The 23,431-nt window shown below is 32.7% G+C and overlaps 1 protein-coding gene across 1 annotated transcript in view; it reads left to right on the forward strand.

The window, feature by feature from the left end:
* Positions 1-23,431, forward strand: part of LOC128998505 (uncharacterized) — a 146,143-nt gene that overhangs the window by 15,285 nt on the left and 107,427 nt on the right. The gene's annotated exons all lie outside the window — the stretch shown is intronic.

Raw genomic sequence — 23,431 nt, forward strand, 5'->3', positions numbered from 1 at the left:
ACAATTCCTTAGTCAGTCTTTAACGTTTTGCCAAAAAATAAATAGGCGTATCTTTAACCACAAATATATAGTTTACTATTAAGGTTGTTTCTATCTTTATTCTGTAATTTTACATACATTTATTCCGACTATAGTAGGTTTTTTACACTGCTTTACGATAACGCAATAACATTATAAAATATTTGATATTGATTTAATAATTAATTTATTTCACATCAATGATTTAAATGCTCGAGGGGGTCCTGTTGCAGCCAAAAAATGAATGAAAACCACCTTGTTAAAACAATCCCTAAAATAAAGCTTGCACCATCACACTAACAACAGAGGAAGTATAACAATTTAATTATTGAACAAATGTTACTACTTTTATAAATTCTTCCATAAAACACTAATGAGCATATTTTAATAGTCAAATCACAAATTGATTTTGTGCATGCTTCATAATGATGCATTTAAAAAATGTTCACTCTTATTCTTACAGTATCGAGGACAAATGGTCTATGTTTGATATTTGGCCATCGATTTTAACAAAATTGGTATTTCAATTAAAATATAAAACTATATTAGCGAATTTCCCTATAGGGAAGTAGCTATTACCATAGGTGGCCCGGTCTCTTTAGACCTTTTTAAAGAGCTTAAAAAACAAATAATTTAGTGTATCAAAGTGTTTTTGTACAATTATTTGTAACGAAGAAAATTCAAAAAAAATTTAAATTTAAAATTGACATGTTATTCTTATGGAGAATATTGTAAATCACTTGTTTAAGAATATATTTTTAACAAACTTTACAAATTTATTTATTTGATACTAAGCTATTAATATTTTACTAAAAACCACACTTTATTAGTTCCCTTGTAGCAGCAAACCTAGGTACTCGTTAAACCTTATGACATTAAGGTATATTTAATTAAAAATCATTTCAGACAAATGGAAATTTGCTTAGTCGGCAGGTTTGCTGTGGCGGGGGTATTTTAATACTACAATAATATCAGGGAATCGCTTTAGACCGGGGAATAAGGTTGTAATATGTTATGAAAAACTTGTATAGTGAAAGAAAAATGCTGCTACTGTATATCATGGGTTTTGTGTTCTTTGAAAGGTCTTTGATATAGCTTTACATTCGATAAAAGTTTACATACCTAACAATGTACCTTTGTATATCTAAAATGTATTTTTATTTTTCAGGTACGAGGAGGGAAAACTGTTTGTAAGTTATAAATATATACATTTAAATCGTAGATGTAAATCAAACATTATACGGTTAAATAATTTACGATAAATAATAGTATATGATTAAAAAATCAATTGAAGTAAGTTTAAATAAACTAATATCTTCACAAAACATTCATTTGCATTAACTCGACCGTTACGATTTTAAGTCCGGAATCTAATTTTATTACGTTTGAAATTCTTAACCAAATTTGTATTTACACCCAGGACCGTGACATCTACTTTCTATGAGTTTACACGTTTTACTGTGTAGTCACTTGTTATTTTATTTAATAGTTATGTTGGATATTATATACTAGACCAACATAACTAATACTTAAGCTGTCAATGTCAAATATTTGATACACTCTAATTCTCTTGTTCATTATTCGTTCTTTCAATTTTCCAATAATTTAGTGGATGAAAGCTAATATTCACCCCATAGGTTTGGTGAAACAAGTTTTCGGACTTCAAAGTTTTTAGGTTGAATTTATTACTTCTTGTATTATTCACTGGAAAAATAATTTAGTGGTGGCTGTTGAGATACATGATGATAACGTCTCTGCATTTTTATAAGGTCACGTTAGACTGGGTCTTTTGTAGACTTTTGGCTTACATAGGCTTAAAATCAAAACCCTAACTAGTACCCAAAATTGGCCTACGACCCATGAGTATGGGTCCTATCATGTTGACTTGGAGAGAAATTTCTTCGATGCCTCTTTACACACTATCTCGCAACTTTGACAATTCGAAAGTCAATTTCTCCTAACTAAAGAAACACATCCAAGATCCATACCTCTTCTCAATTTCAATTTTTTTCGATGGTACTTCCCCGTTTCCCGACACCCTGACAAACCAGTCTGTACTGCCCACGTCTCTGTGATATATTTTCACATTCTGCTCTACTAATGCGAGCCATATCAACATCGCAGGATTGGATTTCATTATAGGAGGTCGGCACCCATCGAGACGACTTTCACAATTCCTCTGTTCTGTTTTCATTCACAGCCCCCAGCCCCCCTCCAAATTCGAAATACCCGGATTTTGTAGGCCGCGTGGGTCCAACCTGTCCCGAGCATGCGTTTGGGCGTAGCCCTCCACGCAAAGTGAAGTAAAAGTTGAAACTCGATACGGCGTTCAAGAGGGGAAATAGTTTTGAACTCAGGTTTTCTAATTTTTTTTACAATGTAAAAATTGCTTTAGCTGATGAATAAAGGTTGAGAGAATTGTATTTTAATTACCTTTAGCAACATCAAAAACATACATTTATTTATTAACTAGCGTAGACATTTTTCTTGAAAATTCATGACTATTTTTAAATTTTGTTATAAATTTCTTAAACAGGCAGACTTATTTATCAAGTACCCGTACAAGTGTTTCGAAGCATTCCTATTAGATGTAAAACTTCTGAAAATCCCTCCAAATCTTCATTTTTAATTTTCCTCACCACTAAACAAATAAAAGTTAAAAACCTTAAATAAAACCTAAGTATAAAACCTTTTAACCTTAGTATTAAAACCTTATATGTGTAAAAGGTTAATATACTTTACGAATATAATATCAAAGTCATATGATTATCATATAATAATTTGTACTAAATGTACCAAACCTAGAAATTTCAAAAGTATATAAGTTAGATTAAAAACATGACTTGTAGTCTTAAAAATATCGTTAAACTACCTCTAGGGCCCACTACAATAGATTATTATTCTTTTAAAAAATGACTTAATTCCGAAATCTAACGCTGAAGTTTTTTATATTCTAACTTATGATGAAATTAGTTATTTTACTGGTAATTTATTACACATTTTAGCCGCTAAATTATTCTGTTTAAATAATTTCAAATTACGTAGGTAAATGAGCTTTACATCAAATCATAAGAGGATGTGAAAGTGTATGAAAGGGTTAAGTGTGTATATCTAATATGTATTCTGTAACCATGTATAACCGTTGTACAAGTAATCGTTTGTAGCTGGAAGGTTTATTTTGGTTGAAACATTCTTGAAATTGGATACGGTTACGAGAAATGAAAAATAAACAAGAAACCACCCTTAAAAACTGGACGAAACAAATATTTAAATTTTCTACAGCTTATTTATACGGACAACTGATTACAAAATTGTATGATGATATTTTGAATGTGATTTATATTATAAGACTAGTTGCCTGGCGTGAAATAATTTTTATTTTTGGATCCAAAATTACTTCATTATTATGAAGGGTATTTATTATACTGAATCTTGATGTTTAGATCGAATTGGTTTCAGAAACTAAGTACCTTAACTCGTTTGATGGCCAATATTATAGTGGAAGTTATTTGAACTGCCATCAAACCAGGTCAGGACCTGAAACGCCTAAACTCTGAGAAACTTCCGTGATAAGTCATCAGTCCGACTCTAGATGATATCCTGATAACAAAGTTCTAGATTCAGTCCCACGTCGGCCATCTTAATTTAGGAATGATTACAGTTGCAGTGTTTTGCTTCCGGCCAGAAATATATACGGTTAAATGACTTGTAAAAAGATCTTAGTCTAAAGATTTATTTTGTAAACAAAATTACTTTGTTAACTGAAATAGATTATCTAAATGCATTGTATTTCAAATACATCCTGAATTGCACCAAATCTTTAAAGTAAACTGTTCAGCGTTTGTTTATCTATGTTAATATTTTGTATGAAAACTGTTGATAATGCTTAGAATTTCCTGAGAAAAACCTACTTTGTTGTCTAGCAAAAGTGTGTAAAAATTCTCTTTTTCACTATAAATAATAAATCTACTATGCAATCTCAAACCACTACAGAATATACAATAAAAGCTAGTAGAAATATTTCATAGTTAAAAATATGTATTGAAAGTAATACTATCATGCTTTAGTAATAAATTTAAGATAATCGGTTCATAGATAAGGAAAACAACTCATTTTAAGATACTGCATATCGAACAGTATCTGTGGTCATTATGAAAACTTCACTGTAAAGTTTGCTAAAACAATCAGCTGTTTTTACTGTCTGTAAACAAACAAGCACAATTATAGATATACACAGTATCTTTAAAAATAGTTCCCTCCCTTATTTATGAATAGATTTTCTTGAATTGGGTATCAATAGAAGTTTTTTTTTTTTATTTATGTAGATTGTGTATGTTATTTAAAATAAAATAGTTTTGAGAAAACAACAACGAAATGGTGGATGTAAGGTTAATCTTTGCATTTTGTAAATCTTTAACGTAATATTTTAGTTTGTCATTGATCCAGGAATGATACATCAAAAGTTCGGCAAAGAGTTTAGGGACATCCTATATAAATAACTCATATTTAAATAATTGATACATAAAAACGTCGTTACGTGCCTCCATTGTGAAAATACATATTTCAAATACCGGTACTTGATAAACAATCGCACACGTCGGGGTTGTGTTCAAAAAGTTATTTATTACTTTTTCCTACAGTCACCCGACAAAGTGGGCTTTATTGCACTGGTAATAGTACAGAAAGCTGTTAATTGCAGCATTTACTTACTCTGCACATTTTACTTTGTAGCACAGTTTTTTCTTTGTCACACACCAGTATTCCAACCAAACAACAAAAAACAGCGAGCTTTTATTATACAGGTAATCCGTGTACGCTTGGAAATAGGTTGGCAAAATAGGTATACGATCAGCTGGTACAGCGTTTCCCATTTCGTTCAATGCTCGGATTTAACCTAACCTAAAAACGTGTTGTACAGTGTTTGAAAGACTAATTATTTATATGCTTTATAGTAACTGTAGGACTTCGCAAACTAGTTTCACAAATAACTGTTTCTTAACTGCGTAATGATCACTTAAAAACATATAATGGCACGTTTCTCAGCGAATTTCGATGCTATAACTATTTAAGGCTTAGTCAGACTTGTAAAATTGACAAATCAAAAAGTTTAGTTAAGTATAGTTTATCAGGTAGTATATTTTTATCTAACTAATAGTTGTTTACCGGTAATTTTACTTCAAAATCTGCATTATTTTCACCTGTTAAGTTAATATTTACATCTCTGTTTATTATAATACTGTAGTTTAGTTTGTAGCTCAAATCGTGAAGGAATCATTATACAGTAAATATTTTAACAACATCAGCTGTAGACCCGGGTTTAAATAAAAACTGGTTAACTTAAAAAAATTAATGAACCTTTTGATTATTACCTCAATAATACAAATTTAAAATGTTTGCAATATTGTTAGAGACTGCATGGAATTACTCCTATAGGAATAAATGTAGTTTCACCAGATTTCTTAGAAAACACAACTGTTGTTTCGGGCCATTTTTGTGCAGTCCACTAAAAAAGGTTAAGTATTATTTGAAATACACATAGACCAATAATAGAGTTATAATATTAGCCACTATCTAATTTTTTACACAAGAAAATATTAAACATTGTTAATATTACTCATAGCGTCTTTCGATCCACTACTTCAGGTAATATATTTTATTCACTAATTTATATGCGGTTAATTAATAATTTATAATACTAAACAGTTATAACCTTGACGATCAAAATCCTTTTGTGTGTTGTACTTGAAAATTAAACATTCCACATGAAGTGGTACAATTGGTATTAATGGATATAATTAATAGATATTAATCATAAGTATTCCATACACACAATGAACGAAATACTGGAACGTCTGGTATTTTAGTGAGGTTTTTATACTTAAATACATTTAGTATTTTTAGTAACTAATACTTTTATTATTCGCTATGCATTTATGAATGTTTGGAATTTTAATTTTTACTATTTTAAGTTTTAAAACTTACTTACACTTACTACTTTATACATTAATATACTACTACAATAATACTACTGTACTAATATTAATATTTATACTACGAATATTATTACTATATTTAATATACTACTGGGTACTTTTTATATATTTTATTTTTTCTGTGTAAATTATGTTCTCGTTTAAATACTGGTTGTAATCTATTTATGTTCATAACCACAATAAAACCTTGAAACAATGTATTATTTATAGTTATGATTTAAAAAAATAAACAAAGTAAACTGTGATTCTACGTAAGTTTTTATGAATACAATGTACACCAAAGTTAAAAGCCAGAAAATAAAAACTGTATGAAAATAAAATAAATAAAACATAATAGACATAGAAGAGATTATAAATAAAGGGTTCTCATAAAATAATGGTGTGGTTTAGCTATCAAATTAAAAGATAACGAGAAAAGATACAACAAAACTATTTATTTTGTTGAATCCCAGACGTAAAAACGATTTTATACGTAGCTAATAAACTTCAACATGGCCACCATTTCTTGCTCTACAGACGTCTACAGTAGATGGTGAACTGGTGGTATACCAGGCCTACTCTGTTTTGTTTACCCAGTGTTTATGAACCACTTACTACAACGACGAATATTATTTTCATGAGGTGGAGTTTTGTTAAATGTTCTTCTAAATGCCCATTGTACTAGAGTCACTGACTTTATTTCACTTAATAATACACTTAGAAATCATCATAATAACACCTAATAACACACCTTGATCGAAAAACCTGTTTGTAAATCAAACACAACTTGAAGTTTATTTAAAAGAATAAGTAGGTTTTCAATAAGCACAACAATCAACACAGCCGTGTTTTTTATTATTGTAAACAAAGCTGTTTGAGCTACCGAATGCAGGGTACCAATATGAAATATTCGATTCAACTTACAATAGTTTTACAGACGGTTAAAACCCCACCATTATTTAATGAAAACCCTGTACTTTTGTAAACACAGTACAGCCCATCAAAATGTCACAAAGCTGTAAACTATTACAAAATTACGTCAGAAACGTTTAAAACAATTTAGCATTTACTAATTACAATTAAGTGTGTCATTTGACTACATTAACACCACTCTCTCCACAAGATAGGTGAAGGTAAAAGCATCACGACTCTGGTAAAATCTTGGCCACATCAAAAAGAGAAATGGTCTCTGCAAAGCCCATAATCCAAACAATCACGGGCTCAGGTGGAGCTAGGCTATTACCACTTCGGAAATAGATTTCCTAAAGTGCTAAGTAGCGAAGTAGCGGACACACACTTACGCTAACTGTGTAGAAAATTGGTGCGTGTCATATTTGGGCGGAGGCGTGAACCTCAGTCTGTACAACGGTATGAGTGATTGAAAATCTTAGGGTCTCTTCTTGAAGAAAGCCCAGACAAAAAGGTAATATAAAAAATAGGATAGGCACATGTATATGTTGCGCAAAAATAAATAGTATTACTTCCTTTTTCAAGGGAACGAAACTATCCTAACCTAACCTGTGCATTTTACCACTAATTATAATAATGTAGGTGTAGTTGACGTGTCTTGACCTAGATTAGGCCCTTTTCCAATCTGGACGAACCCTCCCCAGCCTAAAAGAACCTAACCTAACATCATTTATATCACCTTCCTCATTCTTACCGCAAAGCAATAACTCTAAGTAAATAATACAACCAAACGCATCCATAAAGACATTTCTTTATAGTTCCTGGTAGAAATCTCTTTAAAAATTTAAGATAACGTCTACAGTCAGTGATATAAATAAATACATAGCGTTGTAGAAATAAACAAATAAAATCTACTTAAGTAGTCTGCACACATACGTGTAACGTAGGCATTGTTTAAATGTGAATAGAATGTAAACAAAACTGTTCTGCCGTATAGTGCTTTCTCGTATTTGTTCCCAGACTTGCACTACAAGAGTAGCCTTTTCCTGTGCCCCACACAGGCAAATAGTGCGTAAAGTGTCTTGTTCTGTAATACAGTGTACACTGTAGTCTACTGCGCCGCGGCCCCACGGAAGTGTTGTGCCGTAATTGGCATTAACATTGCGCCCTCCTTACCCACATTGTCGGCCGCGCCTGGGATATCCTTTACTTCTATCACCAGCTGCTAGGAAGCTTATTTTCTTATATTTCCCTATATTCTCTTCCTTCGAAGCACACACTAATTTATTAATTTTAGGTGTAGCCTATTGGTTTAATATTCAGTGTCATTTCGAGAAAAGAGCTGCCAAAATGTGTCCGATGCAAATAAAAAGTTAACGAAATCTAAGATAACCTAACCTAACCCACACCGAGCCTACTTAGCCATAACCTAACCTAAATTTGTCGGCATAGGGAGAATGGTGACCTTCCCATTGAAAAGAGCCTAGATTTACCATGAGCTGTTTTTCATGATGACCAACGTTTATTTTTTTTAAGTTTTCTTTTGTATTCAGGGTGGCTGATCATCAGTGTTACCAAATATTTTGTTGTAAGTGCAGAGTAAATCAAGTGTGATGATACATATAAGTGGTTCAAACTCTAAAAATTAGCTTCCCAAAGTGAATTAAGTTTTTCAAATTAACTATGTTTTTAAACACAATACAGCAATTTCTCAGTTACCTGTCCATGGATTTGTGTAGGTGATGTCATTTTCGTGTACTACATTAAATTTTGAATAAGAATGATATAAAATGATGAAGTATTAATAGTAATAACTATATTGCAAGTACAGTAGTTCCAAAGATTAAAATTAAGGTCATTGAAATTTTTTTTTAACATTGGTGTAATGCATTTCTCTACACCCTGTATACAAAAATGTAGCAAAACATGTTGAAAACTGCGTCATTCTATATGCTTTCCAACCATATTCTACACTATTGGGATTTAGTTCTGCTTTTGTTTATTCTAGTGGTTTGAATACTAGAAAACAGGGAACTTTTTTACTGTTTAAAATTTTTTAAGTTTTGCTGAATACATGCCTACTATCTATGTTAAAAATGATAAAAACACCACGTTTTGAAGTATTTAAACCACTAAAGCAAACATAAGCAGATCTAAAGCTCAGTAGTGTAGCATATGGTTGGAAAGCTTGTAAAATGGTGCAGTTTTCAACATACATATTTTGCTACCTTTTTAATTTCTTTTCCTATACCTTAGTTTTAATCTTTGGAACTATTTGCAATATAGTTTTTACTATTGATCCTCCAACATTTTATATTATTCTTATTCAAAATTTAATGTAGAACACGAAAGTGACATCATCCACTCAATCCATTTGCGGGTATTTGAGATATTGCTTGTATTGTGTTTAATAACAAGGTTATTTTGTAATAAACTTAAAATAATTCATTGGTAAGCTGATTTTTATACTTGAAACTACTTATATGCATCATTACGCTTCATTTACTTTGTACTTACATCACAAATTGTTTCTAACGCTGATGACCAAACCTAACCTAACCACAGTGCACTGTAAAAGAGTGACTTTCTTCTTCAAAATGTCCTTTTATTACTTAAGTAAAATATTATGGCGTAAATAACCAGTTGATGTACTTCAGTAACTCATATTTTTACTTATACAACACATATTTTTACTTATATTTAAGTATTGCAGCAACTCAGCGATTCTTCCATCTAGAAATTAGCGAGGAAGGTTAGTTGATGGGGGGGGGGGGCGAACATGTTTCCCTAAGGAATCTATGTCAGGCTGAATCACGTAGAGGACGTGCTAATGTCGTCGCCAGCCGCTTAATAGAATATGGAGTAAAGAGACATCCGCTAGATTTCATCTCGGTGCTTTATTAACTCATCTCACGTTTGTTGCAGATTATTTTATCCTAACTCAATTGTTTAAGACTTTTACTGTTGTAATTTTTCAACCCGTTCTTCAGCAAGCAGTTTATTGAATATTTGTGTTGTTTACGGTTTGAAATGTAGGTTATCAGCTTTGAGTGCAATATTTGTTCCTGTTCATCTACAAAACCCCAAAATTTCATTTGGCTTTCCTAAATGCATATGGTAGTACCGTAATAAGATTATTTTAAAGATGAATAAGAAATAAAAATAAAAGCGTTAACATTTGATCGATTGAATGGGTGACACCATTTGACTGACATGTTACTTTGTCGACAAACCAGTTCACCGACATTTTATATTGATGAAATTAATATGAGTAACGATCCTCGAAATTACTTTTATTGAGTAAACAATACTTTCTCCATATACTATGGTATAGGGGGAGAAAGAAAAATGAATTAACTAAAAGAAACTGTAACTTAAATCACAACTTCGATCAAAGATTTCATGTGCATCACTCACATAGAGCCTTCCTCGGATTGATCTAAAAGCATTTAATAGTTAAACAACTACAATAGAAGTGAATATGAAGAAAACCGAGACGGCGCACCTCAGGGGTCTATACACAATCGATTAAGCTTAAGCCCATAAAATTCTAGCATACCTCAATAGGATTATACTAGAAACAAGTTTGGTCTATTATTAGCCTGAGTAGTAGGGCCTAGAAGTCCTGTTACAAGAGATCTCTATCCCATCCTCATAAAGGCAGATGACTTGTTCAAGGAGACCTAGTCTGTGGCAACAATCGTATCCATCCCTAGCTCACTCACACATACAAGCATACACGCACACAAACAACTTATATAACTCGCTCTTTCACCTCCAAGTCCTGTTAAGGTAGACGGGTCATCTCTGGTGAAACATCCCGTAATTGCAAACACACACACACACACACACACACACACACACACACACACACGATAACCCTTCGATATTGTGACGTAATACAACTACCGCTAGGATCCTGGCTAGTTGTGCTAATTAGTATAATACTCGATCGTGTTGAAAGACAATTGATTATCAATATGGTATTGTATGCAGATGGTCGTTGCAGTTTGTTTGGATATATGACTTCAACAGGCACTCAGGCTTCGAAATTGTAGATGGTTGTTTAGGGCTATATGAAAATATTAAATAATACCCACGCAACTTCAAACTCGGAGACTGAGCGAATTCCGATTTGTCTGATTGGATTTTTAACTGAAATATTGTCATAAAAAGTCATAATATTTACCCATTTAGGTAACATTAAATTTAACGAGTCCTTAGGTTTGCTGCTATGGGGAAGGGGGGAAGTTTTTTTAATAAAATTGTTAATAGTATTAAACGAAATAGATACATTTGCCAAAATTGGTTGAAATATAAGATATGCATTTTCAATAATTTGAATAACATGGGACTTTAAAACCTACGGTTTTTTATTTTCGGGACCTGTAATGTACAACAATATTTAGGTTTACAAAAGCTTTTGTTTTTCTAAGCTCTACACAATGTCAGCAATGAAGATAGGGAATTTTTTTGTCTTTAGGGTAAAAATAAAAAAAAAAAATTTAAATTGTAAAATCCCATAACACAGTTTCTACGACTTTATCAAGCACCGGACATTTCTGCCCGATTTCATCAAAGTTTAAATAAAATTACTCAAATCATCGTGTTCACGGACACATATTTATATACATATATACAGATTGAACAAATTGTGTTGTTGTCCTCTGGAAACCCTCAAAACAAAATAGCAAATCGGCCCTGACTACGATAATAGCTTCTTTCATGCAAGGAAATCGATTAAAACACAAAATACACTTGGATGTGGGTAATTATGTTAGTGTAATGACAATGATAAAATATGCAACCACGTGTTCACAGTCTGATATAACTAAATTAATTGTTAAAAAACAAGTTATAACGTCGAAACTAAACAAATTCCCAATCCAAACACTCACATCAACACCTTTGTATGCGAAGTATATCATGCGATTATAATCAATTCAACGTAAGGTGTAATGAGCGCAAAAGGCGTGACCATAATCTTGGTCATCACGCAAAGTATTTTATGCGCACCATGGCGCATAACGCACGAGCAGCACCAAACATATACTCAGGGAAGAACATTCTCATATTATGTCAGCATTAGTTACACTCTGCATAAGAGTTAATTGCTTATATCACTGTTGACAAAGCTTTCGTTGTCAGTAGCATGACTGACAAACTGTAATTACATAAAATGTCATCATAAAAGACACACAGATACAGTGTTCAAGTGATCTTATATGGATATGTCTTTGAACATTTTACAAATTAACATTGATCTGAAACATTTTCAAGATTCAAGATGATCTATTATCCAGTAAATGTACAATTTCACACCAACTCCACACTAACTTCACGCCAACTGCACAACTTCACACCACGCAGACTGCATTTCTTCGTGTGAGGAAGAGTACGAAGCACTCATTGATGTCACTCTTAGAAAATCTGAAAGCACAAAAAAATACGTCAAATAACACAGATTCAATATTTTCCGATGATGATTTGAGTGTCCAATCGAAATTGATCACCACTTACCATCTTTTATACGTATTTACCGTCTTGTGAGTAATAAACAGTATAAGTGTAAATATATTGTTACATCTGTTGTTTGACGTATTGTTTCGCTTTCAGTTAATTTAATAACACGTACGATGCTGATAAAGAAGCTATCTAAAAAAATATAAACTGAAAGAGGCCTAAAACAAATTTTTCCCATATAGGGAAATAGTGTTATAGTGTTATAGTATTTACAATAATTGAACTTGTTCATTAAAACTAAACGAAAGAGTAACATTACTTAGTCCAAGATCGTGTAAGAACCATCGGAAAACATCTGTTTAAAAAAAGGGTTTTACAAGTAAAATAGTACAAGTAAATTAATATGATACGCCACATAATAAAATGCATTATTGTTATTATTCTTAACAATGAATGACAAACATCAGTGTGAGTGAATGATTTTTAGGAAAGCACGGTAATTGTCTGTTCAAACTATTTTTAACACAAAATATGTTTTACTTCCTTACTTTTGAACCAAAAGTACTTAGTGTTCAAAATATTTTATTGCAGTGATAGAATTTATAATTAAAAATGGTTTTTGGGTTTTGGGACTCCAAAACGGAAAGGTACATTGGTCCCTGTCGTAGGGCTAACCTTGGCTATAGTTTCTTTCCTAAATAGTCATTAGGTGAAATGTATCTTAGTTTTAACAGGAAAGTTTGTTGTAAATAATATAACATTAGACTCTGAAGATAAAAACAAGAGCAACCAACAGTTTCTTGAACATCAGAGATCATTTACAAGTATCCTCCAGGCAAAAGATGTTGCAACGGTAAAAACACAGCGATGTCCATTATCTTATGTAACGTGAAACGCTCTCATTTTGGTGAATATTATCCAACTTTTATGTGAAAGATGAAATACATTGTAGTGTAATAAATAAATGCATTGTGAAATCAAATTAATCGTTACTAGGTACCTTTTATATTATAAATTACAATGGACTTTTTATTTTGTATAAATTCAATAACAGTTTATTGAAGCAAATTGTAAAATAAGAAAAATTATTGCATCAAATACCCAAATAGTATAGTTGTTTTCTTAGTCTAACAAAAAATGTGTTTTTCACACAAAGTTCGTTGGTATTTAGGGTTATAATATTCTACTTATGCATTCTAAATATTTTGTAATACAGATAATATTCAGTTTAATATTTAAACTGTACATATCAAATTAAACTTTAATACGTGTAGTTATTTCGATAGGCATTTCGTTTTCATAATTTACAAACAACCAATTTTATATCCGATTCCTTGAGAGGAATCCAACCAAATATACTGGTATTTCATTTGAAATTTGCATTTTAAATAGGAAACATAATGTTTTTGGATATAATGATGAATTAGCTTCTTCATCCAATCTAGTTCAATCCAATTAGCACATAAAACATTGTAGGCAGATTTTCTTTACTGATTGTAAACAACGTCATAAAGCATTGTAATAAAGATGTACTGCCTTTTCATTGCGAAAATCCTTTGAAAATATAGCGAGAACCTAGAAGGTGAACAAATGAACAAACATCTCAAGGCTCATTGTCACATCGTCAAGTAATTCAATTGAGCTCCGGATTACACGTACAGGTGCTCAGTACACCACACCTCACCTCCACCTTCCTATACTTTCACCCCCACGAACCGCACCGCCAGGGAGAGAGGTGCCTGGATGATGGGGGATTGGGGAAAAGCTTAGGAACCGGTCCATGGTGAAAGTCGCGCCGTGCGTCGGCATTCCAGCCGTGGAGCGGCTAACGGTAGAGGGATACATGTAACGAGACCGATCCGACAAAAAGTATCCGAAATTCGGCCATCGGATTGGTAATTGGGATAAAGCAGTAATTTTAAGACCGAGCGAGAGAGAGAGAAAGAGAGAGAGAAGTCGATAGACAGACGTTTCAATGTGATTTTTTTATCTTAAGGCCCACTAAAACACCGAAACAGCTTCAAAAGTATGGCAATTTTTGGTACTTACGTATTATGCCGACCACGCCAATAAGTCGACTTCCAAATAAGATTTTAATTAGTTTAAACAACATCTTCCTAACCTAACCTAACCACCCTTAGGTTAGGTTATAATTATTAGCTGTGGTCGGTATAATACTTAAGTACCCTATAGGTATAAAAATGTATTTGAGGTGTTACACTATAGTTATTTGTGCAACTAGTGAGCAATTGCACTTTGCACTCGAGTTGCACATTATATTTTTCCTACAGTTACCATAAAACAAATAAATTGGTAAAGAAATGTGACATATTTTTACACAGAAATGAACTTTTAATATGACATGCAATGATATAACAGTACAACAGCTGACCAGCTGATTTACAGCCAGTGCTGCCAACGTATTTCGCGCGCATACTACCTTGTCTGCATGTTACGCGCTCACTATTTCGTGCCTTCACGTTGCAAATCTGGAGTGAGTGAGACAAAGTAATTAGATTGAGACAATGTTAACATTGTCTCACTGATGAGCGAATTGACCACTTTGCTTTCTCAAATCAGTAAGAGAACATGTACATTGTTAGGTACCTGTAGGAAAAATTACATTATTCGCTTTTAAGATGCTTCTAGGGGCTGTACGAAGTAGCTAACGATTTCTCACTTTGGGGGAAAGCACACTTTTGAGTAGTACAAAAAATTACATAATTTATATTAATATTTAAAAAAGTATTTATTTATCGTATAACTAACGCAGATTTACCTGTTCTGTTTACGAAACTTGTTTGCAAGGACCAATTGATACCCAGAAAATATTTATACATTAAGTCTTTTAAGGTAAAAAAAAAACACTGATTCTTTATTGAGCGGTTATCTAAAAAAAGGTATTTACATAGATTTACTTCATATTCTAACTATAGTGTTTGCTTATAGTTCAATTATAGTGTTTGCTTATATACAATTATAGAAATAGCCTGATATATAAATTACATCATACCATAGAATAAAAAGTGGACATACTGTTTTTCGGGGTTACCTCGTTTATAGGCAATGAATTGTTATTATGGCAGTGTCAGTCGGATAGATAAAATAGAGAAAGGATGTTGGAAATTTGATCGCATCAACATAAATAACAAACACACGTAATAGTATTGAACTTTCTTACGTTTTCCATACTAATCTTAAGATTCTAAATCACAAATTTCAGTCAATTTGATCCTAACCAACAATATTCATTGTTGATAATTTTATTTTATTTATGTAAAACATTGTTTGATATTTGTATATTTTTATGTAATGTCTAAAAAATGTTTACATACGGTTTATTTCTTTGGTTTGGAAGTTTCCTAATCAATAAAATTCATCTGCTTAATGACGTGGTAATAATCAACATAGTCATGTGGTTTTTAGATGTAAATGCTTCAATAAATATTATTATTTCTAAGAAAAAATTCAAACTTTTACCAATTATACTTAAACTATTATTATATACGTTATTAAATCTTACAGTGTTACTGGCAGTCAGCCTAAGATTTAAAGTACCAGACACAAACAAAACTTTTGATTTAAACAAACTTTATAGATAAAATTACAATCTAACTCCGCAAACAATTTATATAAATTTGTATTTACAAATAAATGTGTTTAAACATCGTGTACTGAATAGAATGTCCAGCTTTTATAAGTTAGTTAAGCACTTGCAGTTTGGAGCTATTTAAAATTTGATAGAGTCGAAACAAATTTAGGGAATAATGCATGACATATGACAATTATGTTATTATGTTGACAATAATGACAATTACTGTTAATATGCTGCTGGGTAGTTACTGTCTCTGGATTTTTTTAAATGAAATTAAGCATCAATATATAACATGTAAAAAACTTCGTAGAATGTCCGAGCAGAAATGAATTACTAATTCAAATGAGCAAACACTAATTATGCTTACCTTGTATATATCCATACTTGTATAAATATTTAATTGTAAAGGTCGACGGAAATCTATTAGATTTGTGCAAGAATAACTTCCTAATAACTTGTATGACAAGTGATTACAAGACCAGTTCTTTTTTAGTGAATTTAATTCAGCCTTAAAAGAACGCTTACACTTAGGCTGGAAATGCAAAGAACGTTGTTAGGGACTGAGTGTTACCATAGCAACCAAACAGTCCTGTTACTATCCAAGATATCCAATACAGCATGGCGACTTGGGTAATTAGGCATATGCGATTAATGTAGGCAATTAGTTACTTCAAATCATCGATTTTTACATGAATTCTGCTGTACTTTTATGAAGTGTTGTAGCAATTATAAAAGTAGAAGTTAATAAAAAAAACATATTTTGGGGATTTATTTGTTGAAAACTATAATCATAAAAAGGATGTCTTTTAAATGAAAAGTGGTTTGTTTTTGGACGCTTAATGACGTTTGATGTCTTGAAATACGACAATTTAAATTTACTATTAGAAAGATTTTGTGTGATTTATGTGTGTATAAGGTCAAAGAATTTGTAGAACATATTAAGTAGGTTAATGCATATACTGTGATGTAATTGTATGACGTTGCTATACATGTATTTTAGTGTTGATGGCAATAAATGGATTTGATTTGATTTGATTTGATTTGATATAACATATTATTGATATAATTTCATGTCGGTTAAAAAGTCCTGATAAATATTTTTTCAACGTGCTATTTGTTCAATATGCTATAAGTTGATATTTCACAGATTTCCAATACAACCTTCCATTAATCATAATCAGCTATAATTATTTACAAACTTACAATATATACCGTACTTTTTATCATACCGCTCTATGGAATTGCCAGATAAGGCCTCATTTTATTATATGTAAAGGGACCGCCTTCTACTGATTTTGGGAAGAAGTGCAGGATCTATAATAATTTGAAAACATTAACAAGTTTTATTTTATTTTATTTATGTATTCACGGCAAAATCGCCATTTTTACAATCAATTACATGCATATCAATTTGCGGATTATTATTACTGTACTATTAATATGCAGTGAGTATTGCATTGTGCTATATAGTCATGCTTTATGAATACATGCTAACACTAATGATAAACACTAATGCAACTGAGTAATAAATTGTGAAAAATATACTATGAACACACAACTACGGCAAACAAGAAAATACATGCAATGGTCTTGAAATCAAACTAACGTTAACAGTTCAGCTTCGCTAAATACAGGAAACGAAAAGGAAAACACCAACAATTTGAAAATTTAACAGTGCAATATAAATATAAAAACTTAACAATAACAAGTATGAACAGTGAGAGTTTGATAATAATTGTGACTGAAGTGCTATGATAGTGAATGTAACAAAAGATGTAAGTTTTAAATGTATTTAAATTTGAAATATCCTCAGTAGTTAATCGTTAAAGTCTGTCAATTATTTTGATGTCGATTGAATGGTCTAATAATATGACCACAAAGTAATATTACAATATTACAAATATACAATATTACAATATATTTAATATATATATTTAATATATACACAATATATTAAATTACAATACAATATTAAATTACAATATATTTAAATAGCAATACAGGGTGTGTGTTTTACCGCCGGATATTAGTTGCAGCGCATGCTGAAAGCGATCACGTATCACTAAAACTGCCATATCTAAGTTAATACTCGTCCGATCTTAAAGATTAAGGTGTCGATCGATTTGTAATAAAATTGCCTTAAAAAAGTTATTCTTGTAAAATTTTTGTAACATCAACGGTTTTCGAGTAATTTAAGAAACAAAATTTTAAACAGCCGCCATTTTGTTTTATGAATTTTAAAAATCGTCATAATTTTTTTGTAGCTTTGTCTAGTTGTCATAAATGTTTGTGCAAAGTTTCAAATTCGTATGTTTAACCAATCTTCAGAAAAAAAATTAATAAGTGAAAAAAACAAAATGGTGGCTATCTGAGTAAATAAGGACTTCCGGACAATTTAAATATGATATTTAGATATGTTTCTTACCCAGGAACAATGCCCTAAAATATTGGTAGAGAGTTCCGGGACACCCTGTATATTTATTATTTATTAGCAATATTACAGAATTGTCAAAAATACTATTCCTACATTTCACGGCAATTATTATCTAGGTAATTTGAAACAAAAATGGAACCAAGGCTTATTATTTCATTACAATCCAAAACGTAGCTAAAAAAATACTCAAAAAATGTTTAAGTCCACAACTAATTCACGATTAAACAAACATTATAGAACTTCACAGTATGCTTTAAATGTTAACAGAGCCAAGGTGAAGACTTGAAATCTCATGGGACGCTGATCTCATCGCTTGAAAGGAAGACATCAAGAAGATGACTTAATTCCCATGAGACCCGCGACTCCATATTCGTCGACGGGTGAATATCCGCGATGAAGCAAGCATTGCATGCTCCAGGCCTCGCTTGGGGCAATCCATTAAGTAATCAACAACCTAGGGTGAGAACCGTCTCACCGATTGTTTATGTTTGCTTCCTACCATTTGTTGAGTCACCTCTACGATCAATGTAGGTCGCTTTAGAAATTTTTTGTAGGCTTTTTCATATGAAATCAATGTTAGTATGCCATAATTACAATCTAACAAAATTAGAAGTTTGGATTTGGCAGGTTATTTAAGGTGGCCTTATTATATTTTCTCTATTAAGTATAAGGAGTAATATTGTATAGACTCGTGCGGAAGTATTGTCCGTTGTGATTAGGCCTTTAGGTGATGTTAGTCACACCTAGGTACATATTTCAAGGCAAAGAATACTAAGATGTCTTTTGCTTTGTTTTGTAACACCTTCTGTTTCAGAGTTCCTCGTGGAATACTATATTCTTTAGCTTTTATATCATATTGCCAACTAAGATGGTGTCTTAATTAGACATTTTAAGTTAAATATGATTGAAGAATATGTGTGGAATAGGGTAAGACGTCTGTGTAGTTTCGTTACTGAATAATACTAGCTGGTCTTGTAGCTGGGACTCAGAAAGATAATCCTTACTAACCATTCCTATTTAGTCTCAAACTAAATGCACTAATTTGAGTTGTGTGCATGAATCATTTTAATGTTCCTAATTATATATCGCTGCCTCTTGTTTTTTTTTTACCCTAAGGAATGTGTAATTCGTATTCGAGTTTTACAAATATTCCATGTGAACAAATCTAGTTACGACGTCTCGTTGTCACTGCATACTTGTATAGATATAGCCCAACCCTACGGTGGAGGTTGGATAACTCATGTCCTTGTATAACGATGCCTTGACTTTCCCTGCCTGCGGCGGTACGACCGGCGACCGGCGACCACCCGGCCACAGGTCCGAGCGCAGGAGTCACTCTCCACTAGCGCGGTTGATCGCGGACCTCTTCCGCCCTGGGCGATCCATCAGGTGCCATTATTCGGGTGTCACTCAAGTCAGACTGCTGGAAGTCGTTTCATCTGCACTGTTCTCTCTCTCTGCATCGTGGTTCTGCAGACAGAGAACATTAGTCACATCGGCAAGTGGGACATACTCGACAAAAGATAACAGCTGGCCGGAGCAGAAACACTGGTATTTGGGCCAAGGACACTCCAGTAAGATACGCAGAATCCGGCATAACGAATAAACATGTTTACCAATGTACCGTATATCTAGAAACGGAATGTTTAGTGGACTGCATTGGATTAGGTTTAGTGTTTAATTTGTTGTGTGATATGATCAATAATACGAAATGTTTTTTTTTATTAGATGTTATTGAAGTTTTGTATGAACATACATTGGAAAGAAATAATTTTTTTTTAGTACGGGAATTGTTAAGGCTTTTTCAGTTAGTTAAATTCGTTTTATAAACTTAATTTCTCATCAGTTTACGTTAATTGAAGTATAGGTCAAGTATATGTATACTATAGTGGAAAAATGTAACATAGTATAGAAGTAAAGAGATGTACACATTATGTAAACACATAACAAAAAGCGAAGAAAAGACTTCGATACCTATAACAGTTTAGGCACACATAAAGGTCCGATATGGAACGGCTTTTACATACGAAGGACTGAAGCAAATTCAATTCAGCATGAAAAGAACGGGCATTTCCGTTAACCGAATGATTTAACCATTCAATGTATTTTTGTCGCCCTTCTCTTACGCGATAGGTATTGCCTTTTTCCAAAACGCAAGGATATAAATTTTAATTTGTTTGACGACAATCTTACTATCATAAATTTTTTCCTAGAGGTAACTATTTTCCGATAAGAATACACCTAGATGTGTTTCGTAGAGTAACTTTTACCTGGGCTACCAAGCCTCCAGCTAGCGAGGATCACTCCTATTAGCCAGCATTCGTGACTCCACATCGTGCCGTGTCGAAAGCTGTGCTAAGGGAGTCAAGGTTCGGCGGGATGGCTTTTTAATAGCACCGTGACTTAATGCGGGTAAAAATCGCACTGTTATACGATATGTCACCTGTCGGAGTCGTCGGACCACGGCAAGGACAGTAAGGACACAATGGGAGAGTTGCGTCATATGTACCAGCCACTGCCACCTAGATCGTAGACTGTCTAGTTACAGAGAAGCAGCTGTTTTTTGGCCTAGGACGCTAGGCACGAGCCCGTGATTGTTGTAAAAGTTACTTCAGGGACCTAGGGGTTGCGGCATTATCAATTGGATAAAATCTATTGGTGATTTGGCAGGATTTGAACCAGGGACCGCAAGGCCAGCTCGCTCTCCCGACTCTAGACATGTGTAAACATGTTAATGCATCATAAATCACAGTTTCTGAAACACTAAACTCTAAAATCAAATCCCCAATGACAAACTAAAGAATTTTGGGACAGATTCTACCCTATGATCCATTATAAACTCTTTCCAACGCTCTGTTTGCCATAGATTCTCCAGATCTTGTCCACTAGGTAATCCACATCATTCTGAGCAACCTCCTCTGAATGCCAACCTTTTCGCACCTTAGTCTTTTCTTATTATAAGGCCTATACTTACATACACTAAACCTCCAAGGAAATAGATTTAAGACTGCACTTAATCGTCTTGATCATTCAGATCTTGAGTTATTCACCATCATAGATTACAGATATTTTAAATTCAGCCTCGGTTTTAAAAACAATCTTTTTTCTCATTTTCATAATCACTTGGTCTGCATTATACTTGACCCCTTCAGTTCTCCTTTAAAAATATCATGTTGTATGGATTATGACACATTGAAAAAAAACCCCTATACAAAAAGCTACCTATTATACATTTCTTTAGTTCTTAGAAATCTCATATTCAATATCAAGTCCTTAAGTCCATTAAAACATTTCACCTAAGTGGTTTATGCGAAGCAGTTTTGAAGACCGTCATGAATACAAATGAATATAAATTAATGTCATGAATTAATTGGCATGGAGTTGAATCAATAATTTGGAGATTTAATTCATCTTTAATTTTTACTGCACAGTGAAACGAGTTAGACATACAATCTTATTTAAAACTTATAAATAATATGTCGCTAAGGATAGCAAACTTCTTAAAATTAAAATAACTTTGCATCTATACTTTGATAAAACAATTATCTTTTAAATTTCATTTGGTGTGATTGATAGCCCAGCGCCAGTGGGTTCATTAATTAGTTTGTTGTTCTAAAGTCAACCGGAACCAGAATTCCAGCTGTGCTTAGCTTTCTACAGTGTCGAAATGATCTATTTTAAAAGTGGCTCCAGGTTTCCTATCAGTCTTGTATCAGTATCAGAATGTATGTAGTTATAGAGCCTTGGGCAAATTTCTACTATCCAACAAAATTGTAATTTTTGTATGTAAGTGGGTCAATGTGAATATAAATATAAGATTAACCTTAGTTGTTGTGGCCAGAGTTCTGTTTGTGTTTAAATTATTTATAGTATGATTTAATTTAGTTTGAAAAAAATCCCTTAGCCTACATTAACTCAGGTAATAATAACAAAGGTAAATCTTATAACTCGAGTTCATAAGACTGGGATAACGTAAAAAAATTAAAGATAAATTATTATAAAAAATGCGATGATAATTACTTTATTGATGAATCCTCAGAAAGGTTATTAAAGTCTCTGGACATGAACGAATCATAGGTTTACATGATTCGTTCCCTTAGATGCCCTCAACTCCGTTAAATGAAATCAATATCCTTTGTTTAATTTATTTTGAGTAGGATAGGAAATATAAGCAGAATCACGATTAATGTATTTTGACATGGTGAGTAGGAAATAGCAATAATAAAATAACCTAATCTGACCCCACTGGATGGGTGGATTAACCAATGATATACATGTTTTTTTATGTATACTAATATAATTTTGTTTGAAAAGCACAAACCAACTGGTACAAACCCATTATTTGAGTGATATACTGGGAATCTAACCCGTCTCTTTTGCCCCTTAACAACAAGCAACACACCAAACTGCCATAACTTATCCAAATACGTTTGCATGTATAAGAGTTGTTAGTTGTACGTTCTCTGTAAGCTACGTATTTTGATCATGTTATGTAATCCTCGTAAATTTCTTGGTTGAACATAACAGTCCTAGATGTAACTGGAGATTCGTGGTCTTTGGACGGAACTATGAGGCACGTTTCCACAACCCTTCCTAAATGGATGATTTTGAGGCCCAAAGTGGTCACGTCGGCGACGGTTGGTCAATCGTCGGAACGTTACTGTCCTGTCTCAGTCGGTTCCCAAAGTGTTGCATGCAGGATCACGATTGATTGAAGGTTCGATTCCCGCGCAGAAGATAAAGTGGTTGCCCAACCTGGTTTCTTCATCATGGTAACAAGTGGGAGTTAGGCAAGAGGCAACAGGCAACATCGGGCAAGGGCAACGTTACACTCTGGTTGGAAGGGAATAGAGATCCGCAAATAAAGATTCTCTTCATTTGATCAATTTTTGATAAGTATGGATTAGTGCTCGGTGTTGAAATTAGGAGGACTTCTCGTGATACAAAAAGAAAACTAGGAGATTCTTGAGTAATAACATCAACATGTGGATCCTGGAGATCTCTCTCCTCTCATCTACATGACGTCATCATCATATTGAA

The sequence above is a fragment of the Macrosteles quadrilineatus genome, unplaced genomic scaffold (genome assembly GCF_028750875.1).
Source record: "Macrosteles quadrilineatus isolate MER2022 unplaced genomic scaffold, UCM_ALF_1.0 Scaffold_7__1_contigs__length_78375512, whole genome shotgun sequence".
NCBI classification, from domain to species: Eukaryota; Metazoa; Arthropoda; class Insecta; order Hemiptera; family Cicadellidae; genus Macrosteles; species Macrosteles quadrilineatus.